At 44.4% G+C, this 22,326-nt stretch overlaps 1 protein-coding gene and 1 non-coding gene across 2 annotated transcripts in view; both read right to left on the bottom strand.

Moving 5' to 3' along the window:
- gdf5 (growth differentiation factor 5) overlaps window positions 1–22,326 on the bottom strand; it is a 51,734-nt gene that overhangs the window by 13,054 nt on the left and 16,354 nt on the right. The gene's annotated exons all lie outside the window — the stretch shown is intronic.
- trnad-guc lies at window positions 4,169–4,240 on the bottom strand. Its single transcript has one exon. It is a non-coding gene; the product is annotated as a tRNA-Asp (tRNA).

Below are 22,326 nucleotides of genomic sequence, written 5' to 3'. Positions count from 1 at the left end.
AGAGTGGTGCCTGCCACGGCCGTCCTCTTGGGGGCGGGGGATCCATCGCCTGGGGGGTTCTCCAGGACGGCCAGGGTTCCAATCGGGGGTCACCGATTGGCGGGCGCGCGTGATTTTGGTGGGGGGGGGGCCTATTTTGTGGGGGCCAGCTTACTGTGTGGACCCGCGGCCGGACGTGCAGGGTCCTGTATCGGTAGCCGGAGCTGCGCGGAGCACTCCGGCGCCCTGCTGGCCCCTTCAGGTAGGTGAATCGCTGGGCCAAGGGGCCCGTTAATGCCGGTGTGAAATGCTCCAGTGTTTACGCCGGCGTCAACACTTAGCCGCCGTTTCAGAGAATCCCGGCCCATAACTCTCAATAATGCACTCAATGTGCCAAACATATCTGCCACTTGCAACCAACTCCACCTTCACTGCTTTAAAGCATCAACCTGAATTCTTCCCTCTGAGCTGTAGGACCGTGGATTCAATCTTGATCAAGGTTTTGAGAATGTGGTGTGGGGTCACAATGCATTGCAGTTTAAGGGAGTGCTGCTTTCTGAGATCCTGCTGGAATTCTCCCACTGTTGGGATTCTCTTTTCCCGCCGGATTCGCATCCCCTGCCCACAGGTATCCCGGCGGAGCGGGGTGGCGTCAATGGGAATTGCCATGACAAGTGACGAGGGGACAGAATCCCACCACCGAGAAACATACTGCTGGGGGTCCGGAGAATCCCACCCCCTATCTGCCCATTCACCTCCTGATCCAATGGCAGCCTTCAGAGAAGAGCAGGATAGCTTTCCTCATGTCCTGCCCAATGTTCATCCTCAACCAATGACCATCAAAGAAGGTGAACTGTGGCAACATTGACTACATTTAAGTTGGAATCTATTGCTGTAAAGTACTTGATGCCCCAAGGAGTGAATGGTGAACGGCGCTACATAAATGCACGTTCTCTCATTCATGCAAATGGTTCCTTTGCTTACGATCAATATCCATAAAGAAGCATATGATGTCCCTTGTAGCCCCAAACTTCCATTCACATCTTTATTACATTGACTCCACACATCAACTCTCATGTAATGTAATGATTTGTTTCATGAACCTTTTGACATACTATCTAAGTCCTAGACCCTGGTACCATTTAAGGCCCACAAGTTGATACGTGGGTTTGACTGCAACTGGTAGTAACCAATATATACCTTAACTTCTTTGCATTCTGTTTAGAGGAGATAGCAATGAGAGGTGCTGGCCCCAATATTTCCCCCTCACCCCCTACAGCAGGAGGCAGTGCAGTAGTTCAAGAAGGTAATGCACCATCACCTTCTTGAGGACAATTAGGGTGTGGCGATAAATGTTGGTCTAGCCGGCGATATCCACATACTGTGAAAGAATAATGTTAAAAAAAAGATCCTGGGGGTGTGGGGGGAGCGAGGCTATGGATAGAGAAGTAAAGGTTAGAGGCGAGTGAATTGCAATGTTATTTATCATAATAGATGTAATATTACTGCTTTGCTGTAACGCACTCCAACCTATCACCTTTTCTTCTCCAGATGGACACAGGGAGAAGCAGAGGAGAACATTATTCTTTAATCCAGCCTTAGCTATACTTCCTCATTCACAATCTCCTTTCCAATCAACAGCCCTCAGCACACTGGGCTAAATCGCTGGCTTTGAAAGCAGACCAGGCCAGCAGCATGGTTTGATTCCTGTAACAGCCTCCCCGAACAGGCGCCGGAATGTGGTGACTAGGGGCTTTTCACAGTAACTTAATTGAAGCCTACTCGTGACAATAAGCTAATTTCATTCCATATTCCACCAGGGGACGGAAGAGCGAGATGACAGGCAACGCATTGGGTAAAATATAGAGGACAAGACATTGCCCCAGGCAACAGGCAGTTCAGTCAACTCACTCAATGGAGATCATTGAGGATTTTTGATGTGAAAAGAGGTAAAAATCCAGGAACCCCCTCCCTACCAGCACTGTGGGAGTGTCTACCCCACATGTTTTCCGGCCTTCATGGCAGCTCGCCATTGTTATGGGCCAGGGTTTAGAGAACCCCAAAGTGTATCATGGAGTTCACCTGACCCACAACCTTTCATAGATTGTGGTATGGGGAGCACACAGCCCACTGTACAGGTGTGGTACAGCAGAAATGGAAAAGTATTTTTTAAAGCAAAACAATGTTTATTCTATGAACTCAAGTTAACCTTTTTAAAACATACAGTGAACATCTCAGCAACCATTAATTCAAATACAACCCCCAACGGCTACAACACTAAGTAAACCTTTCAGCTTTGCTTTTTAACATCCATACGACTAAAAAACAAAACCTTCATCAGAAGCACATCAGGTTAAAGCCACTACTGAAAACATTTATAATTCTGAATTCACCAAATTACCAAGAGATAGTATTTTAATGGCAGAGAGAACAGCAGTACACCTGCTCTGTCTGGCTTCAGCTCCAACACTGAAAACGAACAAAAACACACCCTGCAGCCTGCTCAAAAACAAAAATAAAAAGCTGACAGACAGCCCAGCTCCACCCACTCTCTGACATCACTGCAGTAGTAAACGCACATTTCTTAAAGGTACTCTCACATGACACCTCCCCCCAAGAAAAAAAACCATCGACTTCAAGATGGTTTCATTTTTCACCTTTTCACTATCCTTTAAGAAATGCACACAGTAAGTATACTTTTTTGTTTCAAAAAACAGCACACGCAAACAGGTGTTGCTTCCGTTCATCACATTTGTGACAAAGCATCGGCTATCACGTTTTCTCGTCCTGCCACATGTACTATTTTAAAATGAAATCTGCAATAATAAACTCCAGCAAAACAGCCGTGCATTATTCCAGAATCGCTCCAAAAACGTCAATGGATTATGATCAGTATATATAACGGTGTCAGACGGATTTCTGGCCACATAAATGTGAAAATGTTGCAAAGCCAGCACCAAACTCAAAGTCTCCTTCTCAATCGTGAAATACCTTTTCTGGTGAGAATTCAATTTCTTTGAAAAATAACCAATAGGCCACTCTAGCCCTTCGTCGTGTCTTGTAGAAGCACCGCACCTACGACCACATCACTTGCATCAACAGCCACTTTGAATGGTTTGGTATAATTTGGGATGGCTAACACGGGAGCAGTGGTTAACACAGCCTTCAGGCTGTCAAATGCCTGTTGACACTCCGCTGTCCACTGGAATCTGGTACGCTTTTTGAGCAAGTCCATTAGTGGAGCGACCACACTGCTAAAATTGGGTACAAATTTCCAGTAAAATCCACTCATACCAAGAAATCGCATTATTTCCCGTTGTGTTGAAGGTATCAGAAACTCCCCAATAACTTTGGTTTTCACATCCCGTGGGACCTTTCGACCCTGTCCGATTGTATGGCCAAGGAGAGTGACTTGGGCCTTTCCAAATTCACTTTTGGCTAGGTTTATCACCAAACCCACCCCCTGAAGTCGATTGAATAACTCCATCAGATGTTTCAAATGTTCTGTCCATGTCTGGCTGAAAATTACCAGATCGTCGATGTATACCACACAATTGGGTAAGCCTGAAACTACTTTTTTAGTTAACCGTTGAAATGTGGCTGGGACGTTTTTCATGCCAAATGACATAACTTTGAATTGGTATATACCATCTGGAGTCACAAAAGCTGAAATCTCCTTCGCCCTTTCGGATAAAGGTACCTGCCAGTAACCTTTAAGTAAATCCAGTTTGGAAATAAAAGCTGATTGTCCCACTTTCTCAATGCAATCCTCCAATCCAAACGTGGGATAGGATAAGAGTCCGTTCTTGTAACTGCATTAACATAGAACATAGAACATAGAACAGTACAGCACAGAACAGGCCCTTCGGCCCTCGATGTTGTGCCGAGCAATGATCACCCTACTCAAACCCACGTATCCACCCTATACCCGTAACCCAACAACCCCCCCCTTAACCTTACTTTTTAGGACACTACGGGCAATTTAGCATGGCCAATCCACCTAACCCGCACATCTTTGGACTGTGGGAGGAAACCGGAGCACCCGGAGGAAACCCACGCACACACGGGGAGGATGTGCAGACTCCGCACAGACAGTGACCCAGCCGGGAATCGAACCTGGAACCCTGGAGCTGTGAAGCATTTATGCTAACCACCATGCTACCGTGCTGCCCACAATAGAAGGAAACTTCTCTTCGTCGGGGGATTGAACCCCGATCTCCCGCGTGACAGGCGGGGATACTAACCACTATACTAACGAGGAACAGCTAACCTTTCTATAGTCCACACACAACCGTTGGATACCATCTGGTTTTGGTACCATCACTATGGGTGAGCTCCATTGGCTGCAACCCGCTTCAATTATGCCATTTTTAAGCATACTCTCAATCTCTTTGTTAACCTGTGCCAATTTTAAAGGGTTAAGTTTGTATGGATGTTGTTTTCCCACATCTACATCATGTATAGCCATTTTAGTACTTCCCAATTTATCTCTATAAACTTGCCCATGTGATGTCAATTTGTTTTTCCTCTGGAAGGTAACTCAACAACTTATCCCAATTTTTAAGAACATCCTCATTTTCCAATTTAATTTTAGGTACGTCAAATTCACAGTCATCTGAATCTGGTTCATCACTTTGAGTTAGAATCATTAAAACCTCCTTTTTCTCTCCTTCCCTTTCAAAGTACCTTTTAAGCATATTCACATGACACTCGGTGAGTCTTCCTTCTATCTGATGTTTTTACCACATAATTCACCTCACTTAATTTCCTTTCAATCTGATAAGGTCCACAAAACCTTGCTTTTAAAGGTTCAGCTACCACTAGTAACAATACTAAAACTTTATCTCCACTGGCAAAACTACGAACTTTGGATTTCTTGTCCGCTCCCCGTTTCATCACATTTTGTGCAACTTTCAAATGTTGTCCAGCCAATTCACTGTTATATTTAATCGCTCCCTAAAATGTGACACGGAATCCAATAATGTCATTTCTGATTTCTCAGTCACCAATTTTTCCTTAATCAATTTAAGTGGTCCTCTTACCTCATGACCAAAAATTAGTTCAAAAGGACTAAATTTGGTTGACTCATTAGGTGCATTCCTAATTGCAAACAGTACGAATGGAATTCCTTTATCCCAATCCTCTGGATAATCATGACAATAAGCCCTCAACATTGTGTTTCATGTCTGATGCCACCTTTCTAACACTCCCTACGATTCTGGATGGTATGCAGTTGATTTAAATTGTTTTATTCCTAAGCTATCCATAACTTCTTTGAATAACCTTGAGGTAAAATTCGATCCTTGATCCAATTGTATTTCTGTGGGTAGTCCATATCTGGTAAAGAATTTAAGTAACTCATCCACAATCTTTTTATCTGTAATATTGGTATTGGAATGGCCGCTGGAAACTTAGTCGACACATCCATTATCATCAAAAGATATTGATTCCCACTTTTCGTTTTAGGAAGCGGTCCTACACAATCAATTAGGACCCTTGTAAAAGGTTCCTCAAATGCTGGAATAGGTATTAAGGGCGCTGGTTTTATCACTGCTTGAGGTTTCCCCATCACTTGACATGTGTGACAAAATTTAACTACATCTTTATATAATCCAGGCCAATAAAAATGTTTCAGGATTTTAGCTTGAGTTTTCCTTATTCCCAAATGACATCCCACTGGTACCTCATGTGAAACTCGCAACACCTCCTTTCTATACCCTACCGGCAATACTACTTGACGAACTTTGCCCACTTTTCATCTGCCTGCACATGTAAAGGTCTCCATTTTCTCATCAAGACATCACTTTTACGGTAACAACACTCTGGTATACATGCAGATTCCCCTTCCGTGTATGCTTTCTGATGCATCCGTTTTATTTCTACATCTTTTCGTTGTAACTCCAATTTTCCTGAACTAAAAATATCCGCCTCATCCTCCACCTATTCTTGCACTTTTTCAACCATCTGATCAAAAATCGTTTCTGATAATTGCACTTCAACTTCACCTTGATTCACTCTTTGATTTATCCCCTTGTCTTAACCTGTGACTTTGCGACTTCGTTACTACACTATCTGGAAACATCCCAGGATATTTGTCCTTCAACACTTCAGTTGCCTGATTTTCCACTGGCTTATCAACCACAGTAGGCATCACTCCCACCTGTGATCCAGCTATATTATTACCCAAGATAAACTGTATTTCTGGACAAGATAGTTTCTCTATTACTCCTACTACCACTTCACCACTCTTCACTGGACTTTCCAACCTTACCTTATATAATTGAACACAACTCCTCTCACCCTGAATTCCACATATTATCAACTTTTCTGGCAACATTCTTCCCAAAATACATAACTCCTCATCTCTTACCATTAGAGATTGACTAGCTCCCGTATCTCTTAAAATTGTGACTTCTTTACCTGCTCCTTCTGATACACAAGTAAACTTTACTCACACAAGTAAATTCTTTAAAGAGATCTGGCACCTTCTTATCAATCACCTCTTGATCAGGCTGTACAATCGTTTGCACCTCCTTCACTTCACTTGGGCTTTCCTTTACCACTTTAACAAACCCGACTGCCTTATCCTGTTTTACCACATCAGCCTTCCCAGTGCTTTTCTTCAACCACCAATACTGTAACTTTACATGGCCTAGTTTATTACAGTGAAAACATTTGAAACATTTCATGTCTCTTCCACCATCCTGGATTTAATTTTTAATCTGAGGTGCACTCTCCTTATTATCTCCCATCAGATCACCTTTACCTCTACCACTTGAGTATTTCCCATGTTCCCAGTTTCTATCCATCACAGGCTAAAACTGATGTTGGAAACTAAGCTTTGATTTATGAGCTAATTCATAATCATCTGCCATTTCTGCTGCTAATCTCGCAGTTTTAACTCTCTGTTCTTCCACATGAGTTCTCACTGCATCAGGAATTGAATTTTTTAACTCCTGCAAAAGTATAATTTCTCTGAGAGCTTCACACGTTTGGTCTATTTTCAAAGCCCTTATCCACCTATCAAAATTACTCTATTTGATCCTTTCAAACTCCATGTATGTTTGACCAAATTATTTCCTTAAATTTCTAAACCTTTGTCTGTCGGCTTCAGGCACTAGTTCATATGCACCTAAGATAGATTTTTTTCACCTACTCATAGGTCCCAGGTACCTCCTCCGGTAATGATGCAAACACTTCACTAGCCCTACCTACCAGCTTTGTTTGAATCAGTAATACCCACATGTCCTGTGGCCATTTCATTTGTTTAGCTACTTTCTCAAATGAAATGAAAAAGGCTTCCACTTCCTTCTCGTCAAACTTTGGCAATGCTTGGACATATTTAAATAGATTCCCACCAAGCCTTCGACTATGACGCTCTTTCTCACTATCCTCATCACTATCCTCCAACTGTATGTTTCCCTTTACGTCTGCCAATTTTAACTGACTGTCATGCTTCATAGCCATTTTCTGAAGTTCAAACTCTCTCTCTCTATCTTTTCCCCTGATCTGTGTCTCCCGTTCTCTTTCTTTTTGTTCTGCTAGGGCTATTCTTTCTGTTTTCCTTTCTTCACTCTCTTTTTCCTCTCTCTCTCTTTCTCTTTCTTTTTCCTCTCTCCCTCTTTCTCTCTCTCTTTATTTTTCCTCTCTCTCTTTCGTATTCAAGCTGCTTTAATTCTTTCTCAAGTTCCATTTGTTTAATTTGCAATTGAACTTTTGCTATTTCCAATGAGTCAAACTGTATCTCAGGCAACTTTAAATGCTTAGCCACCGCCATAATTACCTCACCTTTTCGCATTTTGTCAGGTAATGTTAACTGCAATGTTTTTGCCAACTCTAACAGTCTGCTTTTAGTCTCTGTCCACAAGGTACTGCGTGTGACCGTCTCCACCCCCAAAAACATCAGAGCCTCTGAAAGAGCTATTGTCCACAACACACTCCCTACTTAAACTAGAATACCACACCTGAAAAGCAGCCACAATATGCTCACCCCTCACTGTCTTTAAGTTCACTAAGCCAATCCAATAGGTTTACTTTTATCCCCCTCGAGCCCCCAATTTGTTATGGGCCAGGGTGTAGAGAACCCCAAAGTATATCATGGAGTTCACCTGACCCACAACTTTTACTAGATTGTGGTATGGGGAGCACACGGCCCACTCTACAGGTGTGGTACAGCAGAAATGGAAAAGTATTTTTTAAAGCAAAACAATGTTTATTCTATGAACTCAAGTTAACATTTTTAAAACATACAGTGAGCATCTTAGCAACCATTAATTCAAATAGAACCCCCAACGACTACAACCCTAAGTAAACCTTTCAGCTTTGCTTTTTAACATCCATACGACTTAAAAACAAAATCTTTATCAGAAGCACATCAGGTTAAAGTCACTACTGAAAACATTCATAATTCTGAATTCACCAAATTATCAAGAGATAGTCTTTTGATGGCAGAGAGAACAGCAGTACTCCTGCTTGGTCTGACTTCAGCTCCAACACTGAAAATGAAACTACCCTGGAGCCTGCTCAAAAGAGAAAGTAAAAAGCTGACAGACAGCCCAGCTCCACCCACTCTCTGACAGTACTGCAGTAGTTAAAGGTACTCTCATTACAGATATTTATATACACACCCATTTATAAACACCCATTTCTTAAAGGTACTCTCACATGACACCATTGATTGGCGGCAGGATTTTCTGGGCCCGTCTCCCTCAGTGGGGGAGCCCGCCTGGGGTCACCTTGGGCAGGACTGGAAGACCCCACTGACAGGGAGGGTTGGAAAATCTCAGCCGTAGACTGCAGGGGTTGCGGAAGGCGATTCACCAGCACTTTCTCAAAGGCAATTAGGGACTGAAATGTACACTTTGCAAACACGCTAATGAATATCGCTGAACAGAAATGTAACTTCTTTACATATCATATGATTTTTTTCTTTGCTGCCTGGTTGTTAGGTTCATTCTCCAGCTTACAAACATGAAACTTTATGCAGCATTCACTGGCATTCTGAGTAATGCAAAGGGTTGGAGGCCATCAGACTGATCACTTGCAAGTAGCTTTAGGAGAGACGCTTGTTCGGCTTGAGGGACAGGTCTCCTGTTTGACTGCCGTTTTAGTGGTACACTGCTGGACCAGGGAGGAAATAAATAACTCCAACATCTCGTAGTTATATGGTGCCTTCCAGGAGCTTTCATAGAAAAGTTGACACTCATCCACATAAAGAACAATTAGGACAGATGATGAAAAAGCTTGTTCACAGAGGTAGGTTTTACTGGAAAGTGACCTTGCGTGGTGGAGAAATTTATTGGGGAAATCCCCAAGCTCAGGGGCTTGACAACTGAAAGCCTGGCCCCTCCTGATGGACTGATTAAAATCGAGGATGCTGAAGGGGCCAGCGTCAGGAACATGGAAGGTTCGGAAGAGGTTACACAGATATAGAGGAGTGAGGCCAGGTATGGCCATTTCATTTGTTTAGCTACCTTCTCAAATGAAATGACAAAGGCTTCCACCTCCTTCTCATCAAACCTTGGCAATGCATGGTGGAGTATTTTAAAATGGAGGCATTGCTAAACCATAATAATCTTTATTGTCACAAGTAGGCTTACATTAACACTGCAATGAGGTTGCTGTGAAAATCCCCCAGTCGCCACCTTCTGGCACCTGTTCGGGTACACTGAGGGAGAATTCAGAATTTCCAATTCACATAACAAGCACGTCTTTCGGAACTTGTGGGAGGAAACCGGAGCACCCGGAGGAAACCCATGCAGACACAGGAACAACATGCAGACTCCACACAGACAGTGACCCAAGCTTGGAGTCGAACCTGTGTCCCTGGTGCTGTGAAGCAACAGTGCTAACCACTGTGCTACCGTGCCGCCCAGGAGTCAGAATTTGCGTGATGGACACCAAATGTGGCCACTCATGGTCTGGACCATTAGAGTGACCGGCGATAATTGTAACTGTCCTGGGGGTGATACCACAACTGAACTCAATGTCTCCTCCATGGTATTTCCAATGGGATTCACTGTAGTTGTGGACAATGAGTTCTGCTCTGGTTCCTTTTTGTTCCCAAATTCAGGGACGTGATGGTCAATTCTATTCCTCATCCCATCACTCCAACTCATGTAAGTTAACCCACTGCACATGAATAGCGAAGTGTGTAAAACTAGTGGTCTGGACGGATCAGCCCCAGGAACATTCAAACTTTTGATTGATACTTTGTTGTGGGTAACAACAGGAATGTGGATTCTTGTGAGCAACGTTAGTGCCTAAACATATCAGGATCGCATTCCCCTCTCTCTGCTATTTCAACACTTATCCATTTATAAGGAACAGTTTAATACCTCTTTAAAAATAGCACGGGGAAATGATAACATTGCTGAGTGTAATTTCCAGACTGTTATTAGCAAATTTACTGCTGTCTTTCCCATGGGAAAATTCCCTATTAACACTCACTGCCTCGGATCACACATGAAGAATGAGCACTAGGGCCAGCTTGATAAATATATAAATGTCTCGCTGTAACTTTGACAGACAAATTACAGTGGGAAATCGGGCAAACATCCTCAGAAATTCTGCTTCATTGCTTTGATTTTCTTTTTGAAAGATGGGATTGGAAACCGGAGAAGGAAAATTGAAATGTGAGGCTTCTCAGACTACGGAGTTATTAAGAACATGAAATATGGGATGACCGTGCCATTCACTTGCTCAGAGTTATCAGTAAATCATGTCCCAGTGGTGTTCAGGAGTATTTACAGGGGGGGAATAGTCCCTATTGACACTGTCGTTTAATTTTGATAAACCCATTTTTGATTTCACTAATAATGAAATAAAGCTTTCCCCATTTTGGGTGTATGTGTCAGAATGTAGGTGCCATTGGCAAAGTCACTTATATTGTCGACTGTTGGTTGCTTTTAGAAGGTAGTGGTGATTTTTCATTATTGCTGGGCCAGCATTTATCGTCCATCCTTAATTATCCTTGAGGCAGCAGTTAAGAACCAACCACATTGCTGCGGGTTTGGAGTAACATGTAGGCCAGACCAGGTAAGGAGGGCAGATTTCCTTGCCTAAAGGACATTAGTGAACCAGATGGGTTTTTGCGACAATCGACAATTCCATCTGTTTATTGAATTCAAATTTCACCATCTTTAGTGCTGCGATTCGTCCCCGTGTCCCCAGTGCATTACCCTGGGTTTCTGGTTTACTAGTGACAATGCCACTATGCCACCGTCTTCCCCCGCCTCGACTTGAACTGATACTGCCTGTGTGGTGATGGTGTTCGTTGGGCCATAGCAGGGTTTCAAATCAGCAATTGTGAAGGAACGGAAGGATAGGTCAATAACAGGACCTGGAGGGTGAGTTGGGAAGTGACGATCAACAAATTCAATGCCAGCAGTTTACAATTCAGAGGCATGTTACACCTGTCCTTGTAAGCGTGTGATTGTGGGCAATATTTGGTTGTGATGGATGTCATGACTCCTCCTTGTTCTCGCTGTTAAGAAGCTCTTTGATTTTAAAATATTCGTTCTTGTTTTCAATTCCCTCTATGACCTTGACCCTCCCTATCTCTATAAACTGTTCCAAACCCACAACCCCCTGAGATCCTGACACACTTCTGATTCTGGCTTCTTGAGTGTTCCGTACTTAATTCACTCCACTGTTCGTGGCCATGCCTTTAGCTGGCTGAGTCCCAAAATTAAGAATTCCCTTGCTAAACCTCTCTAACTGTCTCTCTCTCTCTCCTCCATTAAAATTCTACGTAAGACCTATCTCTTTGACAGGGACATTACAGAAATTCAGCAATGATGCTGTAATCTGATTGCATTTTGTTCAATGAAAGTAATTACAATCACTGACATTCAGATAGCACTTCTAATGTAATAAAATGTTCCAACGTGCATTTTAAAACAGAATTTGACACCGAACCACGTAAGAGATGGTCGGTGACCAAAAGGTGACCTCCTGCCTTACAATCATTGGCTGGAGTTCTGCCCGTGCAGGATGATGGCATGTTTGGCAGCGCCAGTGGCTAAACATGCGCACAAACGTGGTGCCACAAAATTCATGAGCGTGCAATCATTGGAAATCGTGATGACGTAATTCCATCTGGAATATGACTGTTGGGTACACCACCTCACAGTCGCTCAATGCAAACCCTGCACACTGACTCGTATGGTCAAGTTGAAAGCTTAACTTGTGTGTTCATACAGAAGTCCCCACGACAGCAGTGCTGCCGCTGGTTGATGTCCTGCTTTGCCTCGGAGGTGAGGTCCTTGGAAACTGAGGTGCTGCCCTTGATTACACTGCCCCCAGGGGCCGGATGGTCAGGTGAAGAGGCCAACAGTGCTGTGGCCATTAACCGGTGGTGTCGCACTAAAGGATTAATGATTGCAACATAATTGCTCCAAGTTTATCGGATGATAAATTTGTGGTTGATTGCCAGGAAATAACAGTCAGCACGTAATATAAATAGATATTATACACAAGGTACTAAAATTTCCTGAAATGCGCTCTTGAAAAAATAAACCAGCCACACAGCAATCCAACGAGCCCTGAGGTCAGGAAGCCCCCTCCTACATCACTGCCACTATCTACATCTATGAATGCCAGGCAGTACACTGCAACACGCTGTTAGGCAAAGAACACGAAAGGCTTGAGCCCCCTCTCATTCAGTCCACGGTGGTAAATAACTCTGTGTTCCTCCAATTCTGGCTTCTTCAATTTGTGTTGCTCCAACATTGACAACCACATCTACCGCTGCCGAGATGCCAAGATCTGGAATTCCGTCCATAGACTCTAGAATTCCCTCCTTAAATTCTATAATTCCCTCCCTAAGATCTGGAATTCCCTCCCTGGGCTCGTCTAGAATTCCCTCCCTAAACTCTGGAATTTGCTCCCTAAACCTCTGTGCTCCTTGCTCTTCCTTTGACACTCTTTGAACCCCAACTCATTGACGAAGCTTTTGGTCACCTGACCTAAAGTTCCCTTATATGACCTGGCACCGATTAGTTTTTCGTAGGATAATGGTCCTGCAAAGTGCCTAGGTATATTTCACTACATCAGAGATACTGTATGATGCAAATTGTCGTTGCATTCAATCCCCTCCTAACCACCACAATATAATCTGTTAGATCATGTACCTCTCTGGTGGGGGTCTCTGGTGGGGGGTTGGGTCACCCTCATGCTTGCGTGCTGTGGGGGTGGGGGCGACAGTGACCCAGCAATTCTGTGGTTGGGGTGGGGGCAGGATTTACATTGGGTGGCGAGGGGGGAGGGGGCGGGGCAGCCGCCGGTCCTCGCTATTGGGTCACCCCCTCAAAATGGTGACACGATAGCAGGATTCAGAATGGAATCCCTTCCGTCCCCGCCATGCAGAGGTTCACATGGCTGGGAGAGTGAATCGCATTTGGAAGCCGCTCCCAGCGATAGTGTGAACCAAAAGTGATTTAGCTCTGGCGGGAGTCCATGGTCTTGAGCGGCAGAATAGGATTGATTGGCTAATTGACCACCCCCTCGCCCTCTGTTCCTCAATATGTTTCAAAGTTCTTTAAAGCCAGTGAAGCATGTAAGTGGAGCCATTATTAGAGTTTAGGAAAAACAGCAACCAATCTGTGCACAGCAAGCTCCCACAAAACATCAATGTGATGATGAGCAGATTGCCTGCTTTCTTCAGTGATGCTGATTATGGGTTAAATATTCCCCGGACACCAGAGATAATTCCCTGCCTCCTCTCCCAAATAGTTTGATGGAATCCTTAACATTCAGCCATGCGGGAAAACTGGGCCTCATGCTGACATCTCATCTGAGCATCCAGTGTTTGCGTCAGATTCCCTCAGAAGGAAAATAGATTCTTTCCAGGTTGGTACCGTAGAGAAGTTAGATAACAGAGGAGCAGGAGGCAGAATCTGGGTAAACCACAGAAGCACAGAGTTAGGTGAGGTGCCAGCAACTTCTTACTTCCCATCAGTGGGAGCTGGATTCGGGTGGGGAACGGTGTGAGGAGTGGGGTTAGCGAGATAGGTTAAATACTGGACAGCAGGTTTGAGGGATTAGCTGACCCTGTTCTCTTCTTTTTTTATCAGCATGCTTGTAACTCTGGATGAGATGCAAAGAAAATAATTAAAGGACCCACGCTGGATAAGTAGAAAAAGGAGATTTTCTGGTGGAGGTTGAGGGTATTACTGAATGAATGCTTTACATCTGTCTTCACTAGAGAAGAGGATGAGACCAATCTAGCAGTAAAAGGATGAGGCGGTCGCGATATTAGAAAGGAGAAAAATATGAAGATTTGCTGAAAGGGTTGGCAGTTGTTGAAGTGGAAACATTACCCGGTCTACTTGGGATCCTTCCTAAATCACTGAGGGAAGTCTGGTCGGAAATTGCTGAGCTCCAGTCGCAATATTCCAAGCCTCCTTGGATATGGGGATGATGCCAGAGGTCTGGAGGATTGTAAATCTAACCACTCTGCGTAAACGACAGGGGAGAGGGATAAATCTGGCAACTACGGGCTTCAGCATAAACCCGGTGGTCGGAAAACGTTTGGAGGCAATAATCAGAAACCAGATTAATTGACATTTGGCAAAGTGAGGGTTAACAAATGAAAGTCAGGATGGATTTGGTAATGGCAAATAATGACAAATTTGGTTGAGTTCCTCGGTAGAGTAATGGTGAAAAGGGTGGCACCGTTGATGGAAAGCATTTGACAACGTGCCACATAATAGACTTGTTCACAAAGTTAAAGACCACGGGAATAAGGAGACACAGGCAGCTTGGATGGAAAATTGGTCAAGAGACTGGAAGCAGAATGGTTGTTTTTCAGATGAGAAGGAGGTTTACACTGGTGTTCCTGGGAGTTGGTATTAGCATCACTGCTTCTTTTGATAGATATGATCTGGATAGAAAGGCCATCATTTCAAAGTTTGCAGTTCAGACAAAAATCAGAAATGTATTAAACAGTGAAGGGCACAAGCCAGCCTTCAGGACAACACAGGCTAGTCAAACGGCCCAACATCCGGCAGATGGAATTTAAGGCAGAAAAGTGTGAAGTGATACCAGTTGGTTGGAAGAATTAGGAGAGGCACTATGAACTAAATGGTATAATTTTAAAGGGGGTTCAGAAACAGAAATCTGGCAACATATGTACACGTGTCTTTGAAGGTGGCAGATCACCATGAATCTCCCAGGAGCTGCCTGCTCAGATTGGTAAGGCAGCAGCAGTCCCCAACATGGTTGCTGCCTTCCTCTTCCACTGATTCCACACAGGCAGCTCCTGCCTTCTGAGTGCTGAGCTAGACTCCTGGCCAATAAGGAAAGTCATGTCACGAGACTGATGCAGCCTGGGCACTGGGTTGGAACTTAAAATTCATCCAGGCGTGAGTTCCTGACCCAGCTGCTGAAAATCCGGCCCCCTGGATTTGGCCTGTCCTCAGGAAAATCCAACAGGTGCTTATGGCAGGTACACAAAAAACTCCCAGGACCTCCCATTCCCACCACGATTGAACGGCTTGAGAAAGCCAGAAAGAGGGAATATCAACCGGGGACACAGGAGAGATTAGTTGTGGAGAGTTCCAGAATTGAACAGCCGACTGTCTAAAGTCACAGGAAATAAATAATCACTTGGTCGAAGTAATGAAGGGGGCGATTGCAGTGAATCTGTGCTGGTCTGAGAATGCAGGGGTGCTTGGAAGAAGCTCTTCTGACGCATTTCATTGGCACTACCACCAGACTGGGCATCCAGGAGGCTCTGTGGGCCATCAGCAGCAGCAGAATTGTATTCGGCCACAATCTGTAACCTCATGGCCTGGCAAATCCCCTACTCCACCATTACCACCAAACCAGGGGTTCAACACTGGTTCAATGAAGAGTGCACGACAGCATGCCAGCAGCAACATCAAGCAAACCGAAAAATGAGGTGTCAATCTGGTGAAGCTACAACACAGGGCAACTTGTGTGCCAAACAGCATAAGCAGCAAGTAATAGATAGAGCCACGTGATTCCACAACAAACACGTCAGATCTAAGCTCTGAGAGTGGTATCGAGGAGCAAAACTGGAGCAAATGAGAAACAGCTGGTTGGAATCATACCTGGAACAAAGGAGGATGGTTGTGGTTGTTGGAGGCCAATAATCTCAGCTCCAGGACATCACTGCAGGAGTTCCTCAGGGTGGTGATCCAGGCCCAACCATCTTCAGATGCTTCATCAATGACCTCCCTTCCATCATAAGGTCAGAAGTGGGGATGTTCACTGATGACTGCACAATGTTCAGCGCCATTCGCAACTCCTCAGATACTGAAGCAATCCGTGTCCAAATCCAGCAAGACCTGGACAATATCCAGGCTTGGACCAATAGGTGGCAAGTTACATTTGTGCCACACAAGTGCCAGGCAATGTCCATTTCCACTAAAAGAGAATCTAACCCCCACCCTTAACTTTCAATGGAATTACCATCGCTGAAACCCCACATTCAACATCCTGGGGGTTACCATTGATCAGAAACTGAACTGGATTTGCCATATTAATACTGTGGCTACCAGGGCAGGTCAGAGGCTTGAATCCTGCGGCAAATAACTCACCTCCTGACCCTCCAAAGCCTGTCCACCATCTACAAGGCACAAGTCAGAAGTGTAATAATAATAATAATCGCTTATTGTCACAAGTAGGCTTCAATGAAGTTACTGTGAAAAGCCCCCAATCGCCACATTCCGGCGCCTCTTCGGGGAGGCTGGTAGGGGAAGTGTAATGGAATACTCTCCACTTGCCTGGATGAGGGCAGCTCCAACAACACTCGAGAAGCTCAACACCATCCAGAAAAAAGCAACCACCTTGATTGGCTTGCATCTACAAACATTCACTCCCTCCCCCATCGACGCACAGTAACAAGTGGGTGTACCATTTACAAGGTGCACTTCAGGGACTCACCAAGCCTTCTGAGGCAGAACCCTCCAAACCCACGCCCACTATCATCTAGAAGGACAAAACCAACAGACACATGGGAACCTCACCACCTGGAAGTTCCCCTCCAAGTCACACACCATCCTCACTTGGAGAGATATCACCTTTCCTTCACCAGCACTGGATAAAACTCCCGGCACTCCCTCCCTAACAGCACTGTGGGTGTACCTACACACAACGGACTTCAGGGGTTTCAAGAGGGCAATTCACCACCACCTTCTCAAGGGCAATTCGGGATGGGCACTGAATGCTGGACTAGCCAGCGACGCCCACATCGCGTGGATGAATAAAAAATAATAATTCCGAACATTGAAGCAAATGGGTAGGGTTCAGAGCAATATCTGACAGTGGAGGAAGCCTTCCCTGAACTGGGCACATGGGGTTTTACAGATCCGTCCCTATTTCACCAGATCGATCATCGATCGACAAGGATTTTTAATTTTTTTTCAAAGAAATATTAAACAAAAGAAAAGATGAATGCATTTCCTGAAGAGGCAAATGAGTTCCAGCTTTCAGCCAAAATGTAAATATACAAAACATTCTGGATGGGGGAGAGTGAGTAATGGAGCTGTCAATTTATCCTTGGGTTCAAATGATTCATAAACCATGAGGAGGAACCTTCAAGAAGCTGTCTGAACCATGGTCACCTCATTATTCAATCAAGCCATTCATTATTATTGCAATCTACATCCATGGCTTTGTAAAATAAATCATTGTTCGCAGCATTTAAAATACAGTCAGTGACAAGCAACAAGGCCGCCATACACAATCAGGTAAATCCCCTGATGCACCATCCTGGTAATCAAGCTCTGACTGAAAGACCAGGTCAGAAGAACCAACATCATTCTAATGTTCCCATTCACACCTTTCTTTGGACAGATCAACATTGGGAGCACAGGTCCCATGGCACAAGGGTCATAGGGAGCGAACCCCATGGCAAAGGGCCCAGAGGTGGTAAGAAAAACAACTTGTCTGTAATGAATGTTCAGTCATTTGGAAATGGAAAGCCTGCTGGGGTGACGGATGCCGATCCAATCGTAGCTTTCGAAAGAGAATTGCTAAATACTTGAAAGAGAAAAATATTGCCCATGGACGCTGGGAAAGAGCAAGGGAGCCGCACTAACTGTGTGGCCCATCAAAGGAGCCAGCACAGGGTTGGTGGGTTGAGTGGCCTCCTTCTATCGCAGGACCATTCACCAGCTTTTCTGAGTTATCCGCCCACAGCTGAGCACTGGGGAAAGTAAAAGAAAACTCCAAAAATGTAGCAGTGTCCTGAAAAGATGATCAAACAGAGAACCTGCAAGCAGTTCATGATCCTGTTAAATAGTGCTGATACTGTTGGAGGTGCGGTTCTTCCTGCCTGGTGTCACGTCCAGCTGGGCAATGTTAAGATAGGGTGTAGTAGTTAGATCTAACCCAGTTACTAACCACATCCCCAGTTTGTTACCTGCTTACTTAGCGTTCATGGCAACCACAAATGACCTCTGTTTCTGACCCCTTGATTACTCGAACTGGGGAGTGTATATGTATGAAAACCTATCCGACAGACACATTCAGCAATGTGAACTCGGTAACATTCACCCTTTCACTGTACACACGAAGCATTGACAGCTCTGAGGGAGCACCCCATGGACAAAGAGTCGAGATGAATTGGAATGGTAGTGTTTAGAGACAGAGCAAGGTATTGGAGGGCCACAGCAACAGGGTATTCAGCATGGTGGGGGAGGGTTTAAACTAATGGGGCAACGGGATGGGAACCGATGCAAGAAGTCGGAGGGAAGTAAAACTGGGACAGAAACAAAAGGCGGTAAGGGGGAAAGTGTAAGGCAGAGAAGGCATAGCGAAAAATCAAAGAGGCCCACAGTACAGGGCCCAGTGATTGAGGGGAGCTCAGTGAATAGGCCCAGTAACACTAAAAGGAATAAAACGGGAAGAAAAAACATGAATGAAATGCGAAGCAGTAGGTTATTACACAAAGATATGAGTTCAACCATAAGGAAAATTAGAAGAAAAGTTGAAAGGAGAGGTTACTGATAGAGGTGTTAAGATTCAAAACGGACGTATAAGAGCCAACATAAGGGTACTTTACCTGAATTTTCGTAGTATTCGGAATAAGGTAAATGAGTTGATGGCACAAATCATTGTGAATGACTATGATTTAGTGGCCATTACTGAAATATGGTTAAAGGTTGGTCACGACTGGGAGTTAAATATCCAAGGGTATCAAACTATTCGGAAGGACAGAGTGGATGGTAAGGGAGGTGGTGTAGCTCTGTTATTTAAGGATGACATCCGGGCAATAGTAAGGGATGACATCGGTGCTATGGAGGATAACGTTGAATCAATTTGGGTGGAAATCGGGAATAATAAGGCAAAAAAGTCACTGATAGGAGTAATCTATCGGCCACCAAATAGTAACGTTATGGTGGGGCAGGCAATAAACAAAGAAATAACTGATGCATGTAGAAATGTTTCAGCAGTTATCATGGGGGATTGTAATCTACATGTCGATTGGTTTAACCAGGTCGGTCAAGACAGCCTTGAGGAGGAGTTGTATCCGCGATAGTTTCCTCAAACAATATGTAATGGAACCTATAAGGGAACAAGCGATCCTAGATGTGGTCCTGTGTAATGAGACAGGATTTATTAACAATCTCATAGCTAGGGATCCTCTTGGAAGGAGTGATCACAATGGTGGAATTTAAAATACAGATCGAGGGTGAGAAAGTAAAATCAAACACTAGTGTTTTGCGCTTAAACAAAGGAGATTACAATGGGATGAGAGAAGAGCTGGCTATGGTAGACTGGGAACAAAGATTTTATGGTGAAACAGTTGAGGAACAGTGGAAAACCTTCCAAGTGATTTTTCACAGAGCTCATCAAAAATTTATACCACCAAAAAGGAAGGACGGTAGAAAGAGGGAAAAGCGACCTTGGATATTTAAGGAAATAAGGGAGGGTATCAAATTGAAGAAAAAAGCATACAAAGTTGCAAAGGTTAGTGGGAGACTAGAGGATTGGAAATTAGCAATCGTGACACCACTGTTTAAAAAAGGAGGGAGGCAGAAAGCGGGTAATTATAGGCCAGTTAGCTTAACTTCGGTAATAGGGAAGATGCTGGAATCTATCATCAAGGAAGAAATAGCGAAATTGTCCCATTGGACAGACGCAGCATGGGTTCATAAAGGGCAGGTCATAGATCATAGAACATACAATGCAGAAGGAGGCCATTCAGCCCATTGAGTCTGCACCGACCCACTTAAGCCTTCAGCCACCCTATCCCGGTAACCCACTAACCCCTCCTACCCTTTCGAGGTCACTAAGGGCAATTTATCATGACCAATCCACCTAACCTGCACGTCTTTGGACTGTGGGAGGAAACCGGAGCACCCGGAGGAAACCCACGCAGACATGGGGCGAACGTGCAGACTCCGCACAGACAGTGACCCAGCAGGAAATCGAACCTGGGACCCTGGTGCTGTAAAGCTACAGTGCTAATCACTTGTGCTACCGTGCTGCCCAAAGCTATTGACCCCGTCGTGCCTAACTAATTTAGTGCAATCTTTTGAGGACATTACCAGTGCGGTAGATAACGGGGAGCCAATGGATGTGGTATATCTGGATTTCCAGAAAACCTTTGACAAGGTGCCACACAAAAGGTTGCTGCATAAGATAAAGATGCATGGCATTAAGGGTAAAGTAGTAGCATGGATAGAGGATTGGTTAATTAATAGAAAGCAAAGAGTGGGGATTAATGGGTGTTTCTCTGGCTGACAATCAGTAGCTAGTGGTGTCCCTTGGGGATCAGTGTTGGGCCCACAATTGTTCACAATTTACATGGATGATTTGGAGTTGGGGACCAAGGGCAATGTGTCCAAGTTTGCAGATGACAGTAAGATGAGTGGTAAAGTAAAACGTGCAGAGGATACTGGAAGTCTGCAGAGGGATTTGGATAGTTTGAGTGAATGGACGAGGGTCTGGCAGATGGAATACAATGTTGACAACTGTGAGGTTATCCATTTTGGTAGGAATAACAGCAAAAGGGATTATTATTTAAATGATAAAATATTAAAACATGCTGCTGTGCAGAGAGACCTGGGTGTGCTAGTACATGAGTCGCAAAAAGTTAGTTTACAGGTGCAACAGGTGATTAAGAAGGCAAATGGAAATTTGTCCTTTATTGCTAGAGGGATGGAGCTTAAAACTAGGGAGGTTATGTTGCAATTGTATAAGGTGTTAGTGAGGCCACATCTGGAGTATTGTGTTCAGTTTTAGTCTCCTTACCTGAGAAAGGATGTACTGGCGCTGGAGGGTGTGCAGAGGAGATTCACCAGGTTAATCCCAGAGCTGAAGGGGTTGGATTACAAGGAGAGGTTGAGTGGACTGGGACTGTACTCGTTGGAATTTAGAAGGATGTGGGGGGGATCTTATAGAAACATAGGAGAGAACCTCTTCACCCAAAGGGTTGTGAATCGATGGAATTCCCTGCCCAGTGAAGCAGTTGAGGCTCTTTCATTAAATGTTTTCAAGATAAAGATAGATACTTTTTTGAAGAATAAAGGGATTAAGGGTTATGGTGTTCAGGTGGAAAAGTGGAGCTGAGTCCACAAAAGATCAGCCATAAGTCATTGAATGGTGGAGCAGGCTCGAGGGGCCAGATGGTCTACTCCTGCTCCTAGTTCTTATGTTCTTATGTGGTGGTGATGTCTACACATCACTCCAAGTTGCTGCGGCAACATACACTTTTACACGCATGTTGTATTCAGGAGTTATGGATAGTGAGGATGGAGGCTTCAAAATTCTTTCCATCGCGTGGCTGCCTAGGAATCTCTCCCACTCTTACCGCCTGCCATTAGTGTGTGCTGGGAGGATATTGCAGGTTGATACCCATCCTGTTTGTCCGTGTTATAAACACACCTTCCTCAGCCCTGGGGTGGGACTCAAACTCGGAGCTTCTGACTCCGAGGCAGAGACACTATCCACCGCACCACAACAACTCCGTAAAATTCAACGCATAACAACATTATTCTGAAAAACAGTCAAAGGGAGTTGAGAGTTTAATGTACATTAGCATACATTAATACATTAACAAGGGGATCAGCGCGGTGGGGCAAGTGGTTAGCACTGCAGTCTCACGGCGCCGAGGTCCCAGGTTCGATCCCGACTATGGGCCACCGTCCATGTGGACTTTGCACTTTCTCCCCGTGTTTGCATGGGTTTCGCCCCCACAACCCAAAAATAAAATGTGCAGAGTAGATGGATTGGCCACGCTAAATTGCCCCTTAATTTAAAAAAAAAATGAATTGCGTACTCTAAAATTTAAACTTAAAAAAAAAACACGGAGATCAGGGGAGAAGGCAGGAGAATGGGGCTGAGAAACAGATCGGCCATGATTGACTGGCG

The sequence above is a fragment of the Scyliorhinus canicula genome, chromosome 7 (assembly GCF_902713615.1).
Source record: "Scyliorhinus canicula chromosome 7, sScyCan1.1, whole genome shotgun sequence".
NCBI classification, from domain to species: domain Eukaryota; kingdom Metazoa; phylum Chordata; class Chondrichthyes; order Carcharhiniformes; family Scyliorhinidae; genus Scyliorhinus; species Scyliorhinus canicula.
This window is presented reverse-complemented; position numbering and strand designations above follow the sequence as displayed.